At 33.3% G+C, this 16,818-nt stretch overlaps 1 protein-coding gene across 1 annotated transcript in view; it reads left to right on the top strand.

Moving 5' to 3' along the window:
• LOC143223826 (uncharacterized) overlaps positions 1-3,450 on the top strand; it is a 41,738-nt gene extending 38,288 nt beyond the window's left edge. Inside the window, exon 4 of the transcript XR_013013162.1 lies at positions 3,124-3,450. The gene's annotated coding sequence lies outside the window, so the exon portion shown is untranslated. The remainder of the gene's footprint in view (positions 1-3,123) is intronic.
• Positions 3,451-16,818: the final 13,368 nt, after the last annotated feature.

Genomic DNA, 16,818 nt, shown 5'->3' with positions numbered 1-16,818 from the left:
TAATTCATCGTTAATCTTATCTGGTGAGCATAGTTTTATGGCTGTGTTTATTTGGTTTCTTAGTATGTTGAGTGTTTGTTTTGTTTCATGTGCTGAGTCCCAAGGAATATATAGTCCAGTATGGGTGATTTTTCGGTGAATTTCTGTTTTGAATTGTGTGTCAGTTCTTGTAATTTTGAGGTTAAGAAATGATATTTGATTGCTTTCTTCCTGTTCACATGTGAAGTTAATGTTGGGATGTATAGAGTTAATGTGATTGAAAAATTAAGTGTGTGTTCTGTAGATTTGAATCCTGCAACCGTGTCATCTACATATCTGTACCAGTATAGTGGTGGATGTAATGCTGTGTTAATTGCTTGTGTTTCAACTTGTGTCATAAAAATATTGGCTAGAACTGGTGATACTGGGTTCCCCATGCTTAGGCCATTTGTTTGTATATAGTTTTAGTTGTTGAACATGAAGTTTGTCTTTATCGTGGTGAATTCTATGAGGGTTGCTAACTGGTTTCTGGGAATTTCTATAGTTGGGTCAGGGTCTCGGATATAGAGTTCTAAGGCTATCTTGCAGGCTTCAGTGGTTGGAACTTCTGTAAAGAGGGATATAACATCGAAACTGGCCATTAAGGCTTTATGATTAAGTTTATTTTTATTAGACTTGAAATTAAAAGAGTCTTTGATGAATGAGCTGGCTGATGTTACATATTTGGAGAATGCCCATGCTATGTATTTACCAAGATTGTAATTAAACGATTCATATGTGGACATTATTGGTCGTAAAGACTCTTTTAATTTCAAGTCTAATCTAAGACTCTTAATTATTGACTTTTGTGGAGTGTATGATATAATAATCTTTAAAATACATAAAGCATAGTGTTTTTTGCCACAATATCACTACCACTTGTTAAACCCCTATAAATAAATGGTGACATGTTAGGTAATTCACTCAGGGTGTTCTGCTACTGTAAAGTTATATTTTGTGGAGATATTTCGACAGTATTACAGAGTATTATCCAAAGATTTGTACATTCCGATGTCATGGGTGTCATGTGACATGAGTCAGTAATAGTGCATGAAGCAGATAGTATTTTTGTGTTTTGTAAGTAAGGTATATTCTATCTCTGTAATGCTAGTGTCATAACAGTATTGGTTATAATTACTGATATATATAATTGTTTTCATTATATAAACATGTATATTTTTATTATTAGAATTATTTTGTGTTGTTAAGTTATTGATTTAGTCATCAAGTCACACTCCTTTTTCAGGTACTTGATTTAATATTGACAAATGGAAACCAAACAATGAAAATAAAGATAACCTGCCTACAGATTTTCAAGACTTTCTAGACAGGTGTCTAGAAGTGGACGTAAATAAACGCCACATTGCCTCTGAACTCTTATTAAAGATATGGTATAAATTACTGTTATTTTACTCAGATATTTTGGTTTACTTTGAACCTATTATCTTGATAACATACACCAAAAAGCAGTACCAGTATGTTTAGTTTCATTTAGGCCCATCCTACAGTACTGTGCAAAAGTGTTAGGACAAAGTCAAAAATCAGATTTCAGGCAGCTTTCAAAAAGCACCTGAAGATAAATCACAGGTACAATATCGATATTTTATTATTCTTCACATTTAGTGCAAGAAAAATTTAGTGAGAGTTCAACAAACAGTGAATATTTGTTGTGTCTCCTTTTACTTTAATAACTATGGAAAGTCTTTCAGGCTTTGTTACAAGATGTTTAATCACAGTGTCCTTTGGAAGTTTAGTCAAAATGTCTCTGATACACTCCCATATAGTTTCATTGGAAGTAGCATTTGATTTTTCAAGTTTTTGATTTCTGAAATTCCAAATCTGCTCATTTGAGATGGGGCTCTTAGGGAACTATTGTATTATTTTGAATAACTCCAGTGGCTTATTTCTCAGCTAAGTAATTTCTGCATACGTTGGATGAGTGTTTGGGGTCATTATCCTCTTGGTAGTAGAACTGGGTCTGTCATGATGGATCATTATTTCGTGGTCCATTATTCCACCTATTTTGCTAAAATCTCCTGTCATCTCTGCAGAACAACACCTCAAACCATCACATTGCCTCTCCCATACTTTATCACAGGTTCTGTGTATTGAAACAAGAATCTTTCATCTTTCTTCTGCTGGATATACAATGTATACTTTGAATAAACTATTTCAAACTTTGACTTGTCCATCCATATTACTTATTTCCAATTATCAGCAGTCCAGTTTCTTGTCAATACTTGGAGAACGAAGTAAAGTTTTTTTAACTGCTATGTGATCAAATATTCTATCATCATTGACTTATCTTGATACTGTAGATTTGGACAAATTTCTTTCATTTGGTACATGGTCATTTATCTCATGCTTGAAACCAGATTTCTTTCTATCCAGAAGGTTGCATAAACAAAGGTACTTAATGCCAGTATCATTGAATCCAGGTGTTCTGTTTCTTCCCTTCTTATTTTAAAATTTATCTGTATTGTACTCATTATCTGTGGTGTAGTTGACAGTAGTTGGGGAAAATTTCAAGTCTACAGTAATTAGATGAAGAGTCCAACAAGCATCACATAAAGTTGTTATGTAAAGTCTCTGATCTACTGACAATTATTTCCTCATTTTGAGTTGTGGAATGATAACGTCATATGTGTGTTATTACTGTTTTTATCAAGATTTATTTGTGGATTGCTATTAAATTTATTCCTTCCAACACATACTGGTTCAATATGCTAGCTTCTTTCTACATAGTTGAGACATTGCATGTTGTACTATGACATTTATTTCATGCCCTAAATTTTACCACTATATTCATTCAAACAGAACCATAATGACATGTCCAAGGTACAAGCATAGGAAATTCTAAAAACTCAGTGTTCTCACCCTAGCTCGTTAATTGTTAAAAAGTGATCAATGAATCACTACCATGGCATTGAAATTTACAATCAGTAATAACATGGAAGAATTAGCCCATAAAATGGAAAGAATGAAAAGATATTCTTTTGCCCTTGCACTTTCACACAGTACTGTATAAAGAGACTAATTAAACAAACTGTATGTGATGTATAATGAGCACTTTTGTTAAAAAGATGTTTTTTATTTTTCACCCAGCATCCGTTCATTGAAGTAGCCGGTCAGTGAAAACAATACAGCCCACTACAGTGATAACTAGATTCACATTAATAGCTCAAAAAAAAAAATCCCAATATACATGTTGAAATATAATGACCATGAAGACTGGCATCATTTTAGGACAAGAAAATTAACAGATTGTTTTTCTTAGATTTCTTCTAGAGCAGTAGTATATTGGGTGCCACGACTTCCTATTATTCAGCTTATTAAATTTTGAAAATAATATCCATTTCTCCTCCATGTAAAAATGTTGTTACGAATTAGGAATAAATAAAACTCTTGCTTAGATCAAATTATTATTTTATTTGCCACAATGAAAATTTTTTTATTATGTTTGTTGATAAAAATAAAAAAATGAATAAACAAGAGGAAAGTTGATGTCAAATAGATATGCATTCAGATTCATCCTGATATTTTTGTGAAATCTATATCATTTAGTGTCAGAGCTATGTATTATGATCTCACGTATTGCAAGTTGAACTTGCAGTCTGTGAGTTGTGGGTTGAATCCTTGTTCAAACAAACATGCTTGTTTTTTTCAGCCAAGTAGTAATTATAATCAACCCTACTTTTCTTTAATAAAAAGTAACCAAAAGTTGACAGTGGATGCTGATGATTAGCTGCATTTTCTTTTGTCTTTCGTAGCTAATTTTGGGATTGTTAACACAGATAGCTTTTATGTGGCTTAATGAAAAAATTCAAATAAACAAACAGACTTAGATATGTTCATTTTAAGTCAGTTTTCTGATCTGAGGCTAAACAAAATCCTTTTAAGTGTTGCTTCTGAAATTGCTGGGAATTCCTCATACAGATACTTGAAACAGTCACCATCTTTGTTTAAGATAATTACAAACTGATCTATCAAACCCAGTTTTATATGAAATGAAAGTAATAGGACATTCTTTGTGTCAACCAGACTTTCACATTCAGTGTTTTCAATTCTGGTATTCGTCTGACTTTGTGTGGTCATTACTTCTTATCCAGCACTGATTTTGTGTCATTTGTCCCATTTCACACACAAAATGTGAAAACTTTGTCTGACTGGGTGTTTAATACAACAGCATTCAAAGGACTTTCAAGTTTCCACAAAATAGCCAGCCATGTTCTTTGTATTAAACCTTATTAACAACAATTTTGATAGTTTTGTATGTTTCCTTCAAGTGAATCGATTAACTAATAGGAACATACATATAAGTTACTGTTTTGAAGAACAACACATTTTGGACCTGTATTGAAGGTATCAGTGAACTATATCCACTCTTCATTCACAGGCTGCAACTCATAGTATTGGTATTAATACAACAATATTGTTTCAATAAAGCAGTGAACATTCTTGCTAAATGTATGGAATAAATTCTTTCTCTTGATTTCTGGAAGCTTTGGTTTAGAGTTATTTGGCATAATGGCTGTTTTCAGAAAGTAAAATAAGACAAGTTTTAAAAGACTTGTAGCAAAATTTTAATAATTATAACTCACCAGGTTGACTAATGAGTAGTTCAAACAGCAGCAGTTCTGTTTTCGAACTATTTGATGTAACGGCTGTTTTCTAATTTCAAATCAAAGTACATGGACTTTGATTTTTAAAAGAGAATTACGTTAAAAAAGATATAATGTGTAAATTAAAAAGTAAAATGGCATTAAAAAGATGAATGGCCTTTAAAAACTTAAAATTTTTTGTAATGTTACTTATAAACCATAGGACAAAACAGGTTTAAATTGGTGCTGTTGTTGAGAGTCATAAAATGTGGCTTATTGTGACCTGAATGTTACAGAGACAACACAGTAGTGCAACAATGCCAGATAAAAGAAAACAATGAGTTAAAAAAACTGTGACCAATGCATAGTCTTGTTAAGAAAACTTCCTCTTTCTGATCCTTGTGGAAGCAAGATGGCCAAAGTTTAATAGAGGGTTTTATTTGGAAAAGTTTGTTTTCACGTTACTCACTCCAAGCCAACTGGCACAGAGCTGAGTCTTGAATACAGGACCTAGTGTACAGATGGTTTAAAATCAGTTTGTTACTTTAGTTTTACTTTTCCCCTTCTCTCTTTGTTCTGATTTATTTGTTTTTGGTATTTCCTTAGTTTGGTGTTCATATCCCTTCATCTTATATCTAGGTGCTTTGTCTTGTCCATTTTTTTTTTATAGTTCTATTTTTTGGGATTGTTCTCAACCATTTGGAATCCAGGGTTTAGACTTTAGAGGTTATTCTTCTTTGGAACCAGTCTCAGGCTTTGGTCCTGTCAGTGCCTTCCTCCCCACTTCATCTCCCAGTTTTCTTTTTTCTCTAACAACCTGAAGCTTTGTATGTCCTATCTCATAATTTCAATTTTCTTTTTTCATACTTTACCTTTCTTATTGTTCTATTTTCTATCCACGTCTCACTGATCATCTGTATCTTCATTATTAACAGAAGGAATTATAGAATCTGTCTCCCACTCTACTCTGGATTTTTATTCTAGTCTTTTCGTTGTCCCCATAAATTTGGGTGGTTCTTATCCTGTCATTTCTTTATCTTCTCTACATGTATCTTTTTCTGCTTTAATTGTTTAGGGTCACCAACTGATCCATCTTGCATATTCTTCATTGAATGAGTCTGACCATAGACATTTTTGCATCTCCTGCCAGTTTCAACATAGCACAGCCTCTTTCCTCTTTTCGTTGTTTGTCTTTGGCGATCTCACAGACTGGTATGTGAACTAAAAGTAACACATTTGTCTTCCATAACTTATATAATTATGCAGTTTCCTTTTTCTCTGGATTTTGCCTCCTACCAATTTTTATTCTCCAGTATACCCAGAAGTTCGAGTGTGATAACTTTTGTTTGTTTTATTTTCCAGTCATTTTCATGTGGTTTATATACGTATTATGGTACCTCGATTAATGTACACATTTCAACAAATTGAAAATTCCTCATTGATAAGAAAAAATAAAATGAATGGAAGAAGGTGATAGTCATCTGATACAATGTTACATGAAGAAAAACATCTTACACTTCTCATTCCTGGTGCCATGTGAAACCACCAAGTTGCTGTCTTTACCTCACAGGTATTACTAAACAAAAATCTGAATTGAACACAAGAGAATGGAAAATATTGAACCCATTTCCTCCTTCCAAGTGGTCAGTGTTTAAATGAATGTTTTCTGGGAATATAATTGACATAGTCAATTCTGAACTCTTATTAAAACAAAACAAATAAAACAGACAATTCTTTCCTGATCTTTCTGACATCCAGTTAATTTTCTTTGCCTTGTCAAGAGAAAACTTGTGCTTATACAGAGATTGTGTGACCTTCCCATTGGTAGAGGGCTACAGCAGTGTGATTGTCATAAGCTGTTATAATGCACGTGAGAGCTTGTTCAAGGTTGATGGCATGTGGTAGTTGTATGTAAGTGAATAGCTCTTAGTGGTGCAGAGGTAAGCAGCTATATGAAAAATATTTTTACATAAGGGAGATTTTAACCCTGTCTCTTGACTATTGAACTGTCCCAGAATAAGTTAAAAATATTATAATGTTACTTGTCATTGTAGTTTACACAAACTAAGTTTTACTCTGGACAAAAGTTTAAGGAAAATAAATTTTGAATGTGATTACCAAGTTACAGATAAATATATTTCACTTGTAAAGGGTTCAACAATTCTTGTTTTAGGAATTTGATTTGGTTTTAGGACTTACAGTGTCAAGATAATTATACTCACTATAAGTATACAAGTATAAAAGTGGAAACTTATTTCAAGACAATTTGAATTGCTATTGGTTGTGGAACATCTGTTAATTAGAAGGTTTGTTTGAAATTCCTTCAGCATGAACCTTATTTAAGTTTCTAAAAAGCAGAAATTTCATACCTTCTATACTTATGTTAAATAGTGTTCCTGATGAAATATTGTGTGCATGTTGTTGTATATAAGATTTCTAAGACAAATGTGTTTTTCTTTTTCTTACTCTTTCAGTAAGAGGGAATTGTTCAGTGATGGCATTAATCTTTACACTGAAAAGTGTGACACTCAAAACACAGCTCGGAGGGACTCCAAGTTCCTGTAGAAAATAACAGGAAAGTTTCGAACCCACAGGAACTTGGAATCTCCTGTCTATGAAAAAAGTTTTAATAAAAATGGGCAAATGACCACATCACCCATATATATGGAGGTCTTACAAAATGTCATACCTCCATGTTGTATCATATGCCTTTTCAATGTCAAAGAGTATTGATACAAGATTTAAAAAAAAAAAAAAAAACCTCTCTGATTGACGTTTCAAGTCGAATCAGGTGGTCCATAGTGGAGCTCTGTTGTTCCCTCATCACAGTGACTCTTCCTAACCGTTTCTTATTGTCTCCTTTATTTCTATTACTTTTATGAAAACCTGGATCACCGTTACTCCCATATTTGTCATTACCGTTCGCACAACCCCTTTTGTTTCCGAGATCACTGCAACCATCATGGATGTTCCGGTGTGTATCGTTATTTCCGTTCTTAGCGTAACTTTCTGGAGTGCAGACCATAGTAACCAAAAGCAAAAGTTATTATTTGTTAACTGTTGTTAGTCAAAAATATTCCTGAGTTAGTGAAAACAAAAAGTGGCTTTCTATAAAATCAGTTAGCACAAAATGTACTTATTTGTGTCTAGAACAAGTATCAGGTTCCGATCGCTGATATGGTCATTGGCATCTACTCGTGTTTTAACGGTAAAGAATGTTTTACCGTTTAAATGAAGATTCTACAACTTATCATTTTAACATTCGGAGTTGTTAATGACTACTTATGAGTGTGAATATCAAATTGATAGACGGGATGTTTGCGTGTGAAAATCAATCAATGTGACTAGATACAATATTTACGCATGTATATAAATCCGTATGAACACAGATTATTTACGTGTGCATATCAAATTGTGTGAGTAGATAAATTTTTACGTGTGATTTTCAATAAACAGATTGTTTGGTTATTGCTAAAGAGAAAAAAAAAACATAAAATAAACAACAAATAAGTATTGAATATGATATGCGAAACATTTGCACAATATTAGAAATGTCTGGAGAAATAATAATTAAAGATATATAAATGTGGCTCCCCAGTGGCTTAGCGATATGTCTGCCGACTTACAACGCTTAAAACCGGGTTCCGAGACCTGTGTTGGGGAGAGCACAGATAGCACATTGTGTAGCTTTGTGCTTAATTTAAAACAAAAACTATATACAGGTGTGCCTGGTTATTTTCTAATTTTGTTGACTTTATTCTATACTTATGTTGATCATCAAAATTCCAAGACTTATAAAAAATAAAACATTTTTTTTCCCTTACACAGAAATGTTATTTACGTAATATATTAGTTCGGTAATCAGTTTTAAACATTTGAAATCAGATGTTTCTGTGATAAAAGAATGCTATTATCTTCAGTATGTATACCAAAACGTTCTTTATTCAAATAGCTTACAATACAAATTACTGAGCATTTTTGGTTAGTTATTAAAATAACAGCAGGTGATGACCAATCATTGTGGTTTTATTTACGGTCTCGAGCTGTAATGTTCGTATAATAAAACTATGTAGGCTTCTTGTATTTTATCCCCGTATACTGATGATATACTTTTGTTCAATATTTAACACGTTGTTATAAATATGGTTTAAAAAATGATGTTAAACATAATTGGTAAGCAGTGATTTCAAACAACACTGGTTGATTGAAAAGGCATCAAAGTTAGGTAGATCAGTGTTACAAGTTGTTTTTTTCTCAAGTACTCAAAATTATAAATATATCAAATCCCGTTTTGTGAAGAATAGATTTGAATCAATTGCGTTAAACAAAACAGAGAACTACATCAAGCAACGCATGATTTCAACCGATGTTTGTTCAGCTCCAAACACAAAAATCGTTGTACAGCCGTGTGGAAAGGTCTTATTATGTCAACATCATACGTTTGTCATGTATTTCAAGATATAGATCCGTTAAGTTTTCTCTTTGCTTCATCACAACTGCATGCGGAGTTATCACTAAATCCAGTTTATTATAATTCATTATAAATGTATATATGGGTTCGAATTCCGGTCGCACCAAACATGCTCGCCTTTCAGCCGTACGTTAATATGTGACGGTGAATCCCATTATTCGTTAGTAAAAGAGTAGCCTAAGAGTTGGCATTGGGTAGTGATGACTAGCTGCCTTCCTTCTTGTCTTATACCGCTAAATTAGGGACGGCTAGCGCAGATAGCCTTCGTGTAGCTTTGCGCGAAAATTAAACATACAAAGAACTTTAAGTATATATATATATATATATATATCGGCACAGTTTATATATTTAATATTAACCTACATAACTTTTCTTTATTGGCAATTAAAACAAATTGCCATCATAATGTAGAAATTATTCCAAAAATCTACATGCATATAATATAGTTAAATTATATCATCAGTCTTGTGTAAAACTTTGGATCTTTCTGTAAACATACTTCACCTTAAGTAGTTGACCGATTCAAACTCAACTTATCATACTAACTTTTCAGCACAAATGTGAACTAAATCCATATTAAATTTTCCCAGATGTCAAAAACCATAAACATATTTTATAAATTGTTAGTTTCTATATTGTTACTACAGGAACTGCTGTAAATAGGTATATTTGAACACAATTTCCACCAAAACAAAATATACAATAATAAAATGTGCAGTTAGAAAATATAAAATAAATATATTTCTTCTGTTTAAATTTCCCGCTCTTTTCTATCGCACAAAAATATAGTAGATATAAATGAGGGAAAAGGTCTGATAGATTAATTCACTCTAATCTTGTGATAATTTATATTCAGCACACATACTCAGTTGTGTAGTTTACAGTATTTAAAGAAACACAATTTTGTAGTTTAACTGTTCAAAGAGACATACTTGTATAGTTTATATTAATTACAGAAATATATTTGTGTAATTTTAAATTACTTACAAATACAAATTTTAATGTTTTATACCATTTACTGTTTTGGTATTTGACTTTCTTTTTTCTCTCAATATTTTTATAATATAATATTAACGTTCAAATATTTGTGAGTAAGATCGCAAAAACTAACCGAAGCAAACACTTGATTCGGTATCTAAATGTGTTTCTGGTGGAGGAGGAACAGACAGAAAAAAATATTTATTTTAGGTACAAATTACACTTTATTTGCTATTCAATACTAAGTTTTTCATTTCAAAATTCACTTTATAGTAATTAATTTCAAATATATATTTTTTCGTACACTACTTAATTTGCGAATTGTTATTAAATGAAGGTAAGATTTCAAAACATCTTTTCTTTCAGTGAGAATCAAGATCCTAAGAAGTGATAAAGAAAAAAAAGTACTTTTCCAGTTTCATACAAATTGAATTAAAACCACAAAATGTGTCAATGTTGTAATAAGTAAGATATTTAATTAACTTTAATGATTTTAAGGGATTGGAGAAGTTTATGTCTCAAGAAAAATATGAATTATATCATATATGTTTGCTTGTTTCTAACTAAGCACAAAGCTCCACAATGGGACATCTGGTCTCAGCCCACCACAATCGAAACCCAGATTCTAGAGCTGTGAATTCACAGACATACCGGTGTATTGAATTATTTGTGAAATAGTTTTCATTATACATTATACTTATATAGATATATATATTGGTGAAAATAATTAACTAAAATAATAAGGTTTGGTTTGGATAGTTTTGAGTATCGCGCAAAACTACATGAGGATTATCTGCGCTAGAAGTCCCTAATTTAGGAGTGTGAGACTAGAGGGAAGACAGCTTGTCATCACCACCCACCGCCAATTCTTGAGCTACTCTTTTACCAACGATTATTGGGATGACCCTCACATTATAACGCTTCAATGATCAAAAGGGGAAACATGTTTGATGGGACGGGGATTCGAACCCAAAAATCATAAGAAAGGATTGCGTTAAAAAACAGCAAATCCAAATCACTGACTAATTATATAATTTATTTTAACTTAAGAAAACAAGCCAAAACAAAAATAAATTAAACGTATTTTGATTAATTTGTTTTTAAGTTAAAATTATTTATTTATTCATTATATATCATAAACCCAATTCCCTTAAGTAATATACTATTTATTTAGAGCTAATTGTAAAGTTACAATATTTCATTTTTACCGTTTTATTAAACGTGAGGAATTACTTATGCTGCACAAATACAATAGTTCTCTCTCTTCTCTCAACGACTTTTCGATGATTTTAGGAACTTAAAACGCTAATAACCGGTATTAGGTTATATACGGTGGATGAATTGCAATAACCCACTGTGTTGCTTTGCACTAAAAAGAACACGTGTACTAACACCTTTATGATTCTCATTGTATACTTGACATATTGTTTAATGTGTATTAATTTTGAGTTCTTATACATAACGCATACCCACAACAAGTACCAAATTCCGGTTTCCACTGGTGTAAAACCGCTGACTTACCTCTCTGCCACGTGGGGGTAAATGTCGGTCAGTCAATAAGTTTCTGTCCAAATATTATGAACTGCCTCATCATTTTACCTCTTTTTAATTTTGTATCACTGAATTGGTTTCTTTGCTTTTTTTAATTTCACAAACAGCTACACGAGAGCTATCTGCGCTACCCATCCCTAATTTATAAATGTATGGAAGCTAGTCACCACTACCCACCGCCAATTCTTAGGCTACTTTTGAACAAACGAACAGTGGGATTGAGAGTAACTTTCTAACGCCCCATGGTTGAAAAAGCGAGAATAATTTGGCGTGACGGAAATTCGAACCCGTGATTTTCAGATCACGTGTCGAGCATCTTAACCAGCTGGTCATGCCATGCAATTAACATTAGTGTGTGTGTGTGTTTTTTATAGCAAAGGCGGCCCGGCATGGCCAAGCGTGTTAAGGCGTGCGACTCGTAATCTTAAAGTCGCGGGTTTGCATCCCTGTCGCGCCTAACATGCTCGCCCTTTCAGCCGTGGGGACTTTATAATGTTACGGTCAATTCCACTATTCGTTGGTAAAAGAGTAGCCCAAGAGTTGGCGGTGGGTGGTGATGACTAGCTGCCTTCTTTCTAGTCTTACACTATTAAATTAGGAACGGCTAGCACAGATAGCCCTCGAGTAGATTTGTGCGAAACTCAAAAATCAAACAAACAAACTTATAGCAAAGCCACATCGATCTGTCTGCTGAGTCCACCGAGGGGAATTGAAACGCTGATTTCAGCGTTGTAAATCCATAGACTTGCCATTGTACCAACTGGGGGCATCAACATAAGTTAAAACAGGTTCAAGTTTGTTTCTTCAGATTGCTTGTTGAGCAGCATGGCTGGAAGGTTAAATTATTTACACTTCTTACGAGAAAAGTGGAACTTTGCAATATTTTCATATTTAAAGTTTGAAATATTCAATAATACTTACCTCGGTAAGCTGTTACGAATTTTCCTCTGTCATAACCATTTCCTCTATCATTACTATTTCCTTCGCCAAAATGTAGACCGTCGTTCCTATTTGGACTTCTACCCAATCCTCTTCCGTTTCTCAACCCACTATCCACCGTTTCTCAACCCACTATCCACCGCTTTTAAGCCAAACTTGGGATGAAGTTCCAAGCCTAAGTCTCTGATGGCGTCTCTTCTAAGTCTCTGATGGCGTCTCTTGTTGCCTTTTCCATTTCCATTACGTCTTCCAAAACCTGGATCGACGTCAAAGCCAGGTAGGTCAATAACTCCCCTTCCTCTCCCTGTGTTTCTAGGATTACCGTAACCATCGTAAATGTTCCGGATGTTTTTGCTATTTCCATTTTTACCGAAACTTCCTGTAGTGAAGACCGTAGTCATCAAAAGAAGAACGAAAATATGTAATAAAAATAAATATCAAAATTATATCTTTTATAAAACTATTACCATTAAAAACAAACAACCTACTCGCTTGGTCCTTGAGGAAATTGTGTGGAACAAAGTTATTTTACAAAGAAAAACAGACACACAAATTATTACAATATAAATTAGCTTATCGTATATAACTTTATACGTAAAGCTTTATGATTTCATTGTGAAATGTTCTTAGATAGAACAGATTATTGTAAAATAAATGGCATTATTCTTCTTTCGTCGAAATCGTTTGGCCTAATTTATATTAATAATTGTAATTGAAATTAAAAATGTTGATTAACTTGATGAATCTAGTCAACATTAGTGTCATCACACTTCGAGAAGCTTGGTGGGAAATTCAACATAATTCCTCCTGTTTGTTGTTTTACATGATGAGAACATTTATCACAGTGCTGTTTTACTGGGAATTCTTTTATACTAAATTTGAATAACTTTCAAAAAATATTGTTATTAAACGTATATTTCACTAACAATATCCCATAATGAGATCAGGTCTCGTATCATAAGATTTAATTTTAGTCAAATTATCTCACATTATTCTACGTAGAGGGCTGTCACTTCTGATATTGAAATTATACCGTGCAACACAGCTTTTTCTCTCTGATGAGTTGTGTTGCAGTTTGGCATATAATTAACTTATAGAATAAACTGTAGAACACTTACCACTGTCTTCATGTTCGTTGGGCTGCGATAAAGTAAAAGACGTTTATATCAGCTGTAAGTTAGTTGACTATGTAAAAAGAATTCTTCAAGTTTTTATATAGTGGAGTGATATGACGTAATCACACTGAAGGCTCTACAACTAACTAACAAACAGCTAATACACAAACTGCTACTTATTTGTTTTTAATTAATAACAAAAGACGTAGCCAATATTTGGATTTTTCTCATATGCATTTCAAACGAAGATAGATCAAAGCAATAAAATGTTAGAGAAAATTTGTTAATTTTTTATTTCATACTGACGTACACTAAATATTTGACTTCATTCCAACTAATCATGATGATGTTTCAACTTTTAATAAATTTATAATTCCACTAAGAAGAAATTTCAGTTAGCCCTGAAATCTTATCATTTCATGTGAAAGAAGCGTTGATTATATTATGTGAATATATTTGTTGATTGTAAAGTGAGAAATTTAACTATAATTTCTTCCACGTTCAACTTAATTTGTCCTTTCAGCACTTAACACGTAACTTTTAAAGTATTACACTTCAAATGTAAAGAGGTTTTCACAGAATCATTTGTCTCTTATCACATAGCTCAATTCATGAGACTGGTATTCAACGAAAATCGAACTGGGTGATGACAAATATAAGACTGGAAAGTTACTTTTTATACACCTTTCTTTTCTAGCCGTAATAGAATGAAATCAAAATTGGTGGTCAAACTTCTAGCTACACTTGTAACATTGACAACAAAAATTCTAAAGAAAATATTCATTCATCAATTAGCCTGGCTACGTTGTTTGTTCAGTTTAGGACATAAAGGTATAGCTACCAGTTTGGTCTGCAATTTTATTTCATTCCTTTAAGTCACACATTTAATTCTTCTTTTTCGCCGCACATCACTTTCACATTTAATTTGATTAGACGTTTTATCAATGCACGTTAACAAATCCCATCAAATAAGAAATGAATAAGATCACAACCATATTATTCAAAACAGAGCTTTACGTATCTTTGTTTCTTCTCAAAACATGGTCAATAGCTTATTTATAGTAACAACATGGAATGTAGACTAACAGATACTTGTCATTAACCCTCTGAAATCGGCAGAGCTCTTTGAAACATCATCATTTATGCTAAATACTTAATATAACGTCTCCTGATGCTAAATTCAATCAAAGTTTTTCACGTTATATCTCATTAATTTCTTAACACATTGCCTTATAATTTGGTGTGGGAAGTAAAATTCCAATAAATATAATCACATGATAGTTTGGGTTACCAGGGTCTGAAAGACAGAAAATAGAAAAACGTTAAACTATTACTCCTGTTAACTCTCCAGTCGGATCGTCACCTTGTCGAGGTGAGAGGGCATGTGCGTGCAAGTAATCCTGAGAGCGATGTCGTCGGGAGGCTTGCGTTTCTGGTAGGGTCATCCATGATGGCAAGATCGAGGGTGAGATTCCTGACAAAAAACGACCCAACCCCAAGACCCCAACCTGGACTCCTCAACGGCAGGAAGGACGGACAAGGGCTGCAGCAGTTCTACAAGTTCTAATCGTCTTGGTTTCTTTGCCATTGGACTCAACTTGTTGTGCTTGTTAAAGACCGTGTGTCTGCTGGTGTGCAACGTCATTCACACGTTATATCAACTCACGTACAGACGTCTTCCAAGTTTTACAAAGTTTCCAACATTTTGAAAAGAAGCGAGAAAAGATGAAACAACTCCAGTTACTACTGAAACCTCTCCTTCCCCCTGAACTGACCTGCCCTTACTGCCAGAAGACCTGTGCAGCAAGGATTGGCTTTATTAGCCATCTCGGGACCTCTGTATGAAATTGGAGAGCCATCATCCTCCACCTCGAAGGATCGCCACGACTCGTATTAATAATTATCAGAATGTCCTACAGCAAGTTGTCTTGGCTGTAAGACTAACTGACGTATGTCTTAATTTACGTTTCTTATATAGTAGTACAATATATGTTCTGGGATAAAATGTATCTAGACATTCTTTACTGGTACAGAATTCAACTGTTTCTGTACCGCGGTATCTAAGTGCAATATAACGGCATATAAGATGACTGGACTTTAATTTCTATACTGGGATCGATAGAGTGTATCAGAGATTGTTTTATGTGATACAATCTCTCTGAACCTGTTTTATTATGATAACATTAATTTATATTTCTAAATTTTAACACAAAACGCTATGGTTCTATAAACATGACTGTTTCATTCTCAAGACACCTATTAACAAAATAAATTTTACCTCTCCTAAGACAAACAAAAAAACGTTTCGCTAAAAGTCTCACTGATACCTTAGATTTTCAGAAACATTAATGTAGTTATAAATTCTCCTAAACGACTCAGTGCACTATATGGTCTGTAAAGAGCATCAACTATTGTTATGGTCAGGTAGAAATATAGTGATAACACTGTCCGCTAGAGGGAAAGTCAGTATGAATTAATGATTGTTTGTTTGTTTTGAATTTTGCGCAAATCTACAAAAGGACTATCTGCCCTTACCGTCCCTAATTTTACAGTGTGTGCCAAGTGGAGGAGAGTATAATGGTAATTACACACATGGACTTTGTCACGTGGGGTAATGGAAGAGGTCAAATGTATATGACCCTCATAGATCTACATGACCTAAAAACCGATATAGTTAGCAGCAACTTTTATAATTTAAACATCATTAGTAAACAGGTTCTAATATTCATTATAGGAGTAGATTCAAACAGCGACTATTTACCAATATGAAGTGTTTTCGGTACGTCACATTATCAGCACCAACCAGAACACATGCAAAAATTGAACTACAAAAAGTAAATTGGAATTTATATGAGGAGAAATTAATAGAGTTTTCCTTCCCTAGTAACACAGCAGAAGATCTGTGGATTTACATCACTATAAACCGTGTTTCGTTATTCCTAGAAAGGAGAGCACAGATAGCATATTGTGTAACCGGTGCTTAACTTCAAATATTCAAAATTAATAGGACGTATCCATCTCAAACTGGCCACAACAATCACTAACAGCCTGAATAAAAATAGCAAATGTTCAGTAATCACAGACAGGCTCATAACAAAAGCAGAAAATTACATACCAAAGTATCAATAAAGGATACCCATACCAA

Source organism: Tachypleus tridentatus, chromosome 8, assembly GCF_004210375.1.
Source record: "Tachypleus tridentatus isolate NWPU-2018 chromosome 8, ASM421037v1, whole genome shotgun sequence".
Lineage (NCBI taxonomy): Eukaryota > Metazoa > Arthropoda > Merostomata > Xiphosura > Limulidae > Tachypleus > Tachypleus tridentatus.
Note: the sequence above shows the minus strand (reverse complement) of the source record. Positions and strands in the feature narration are given on the sequence as shown.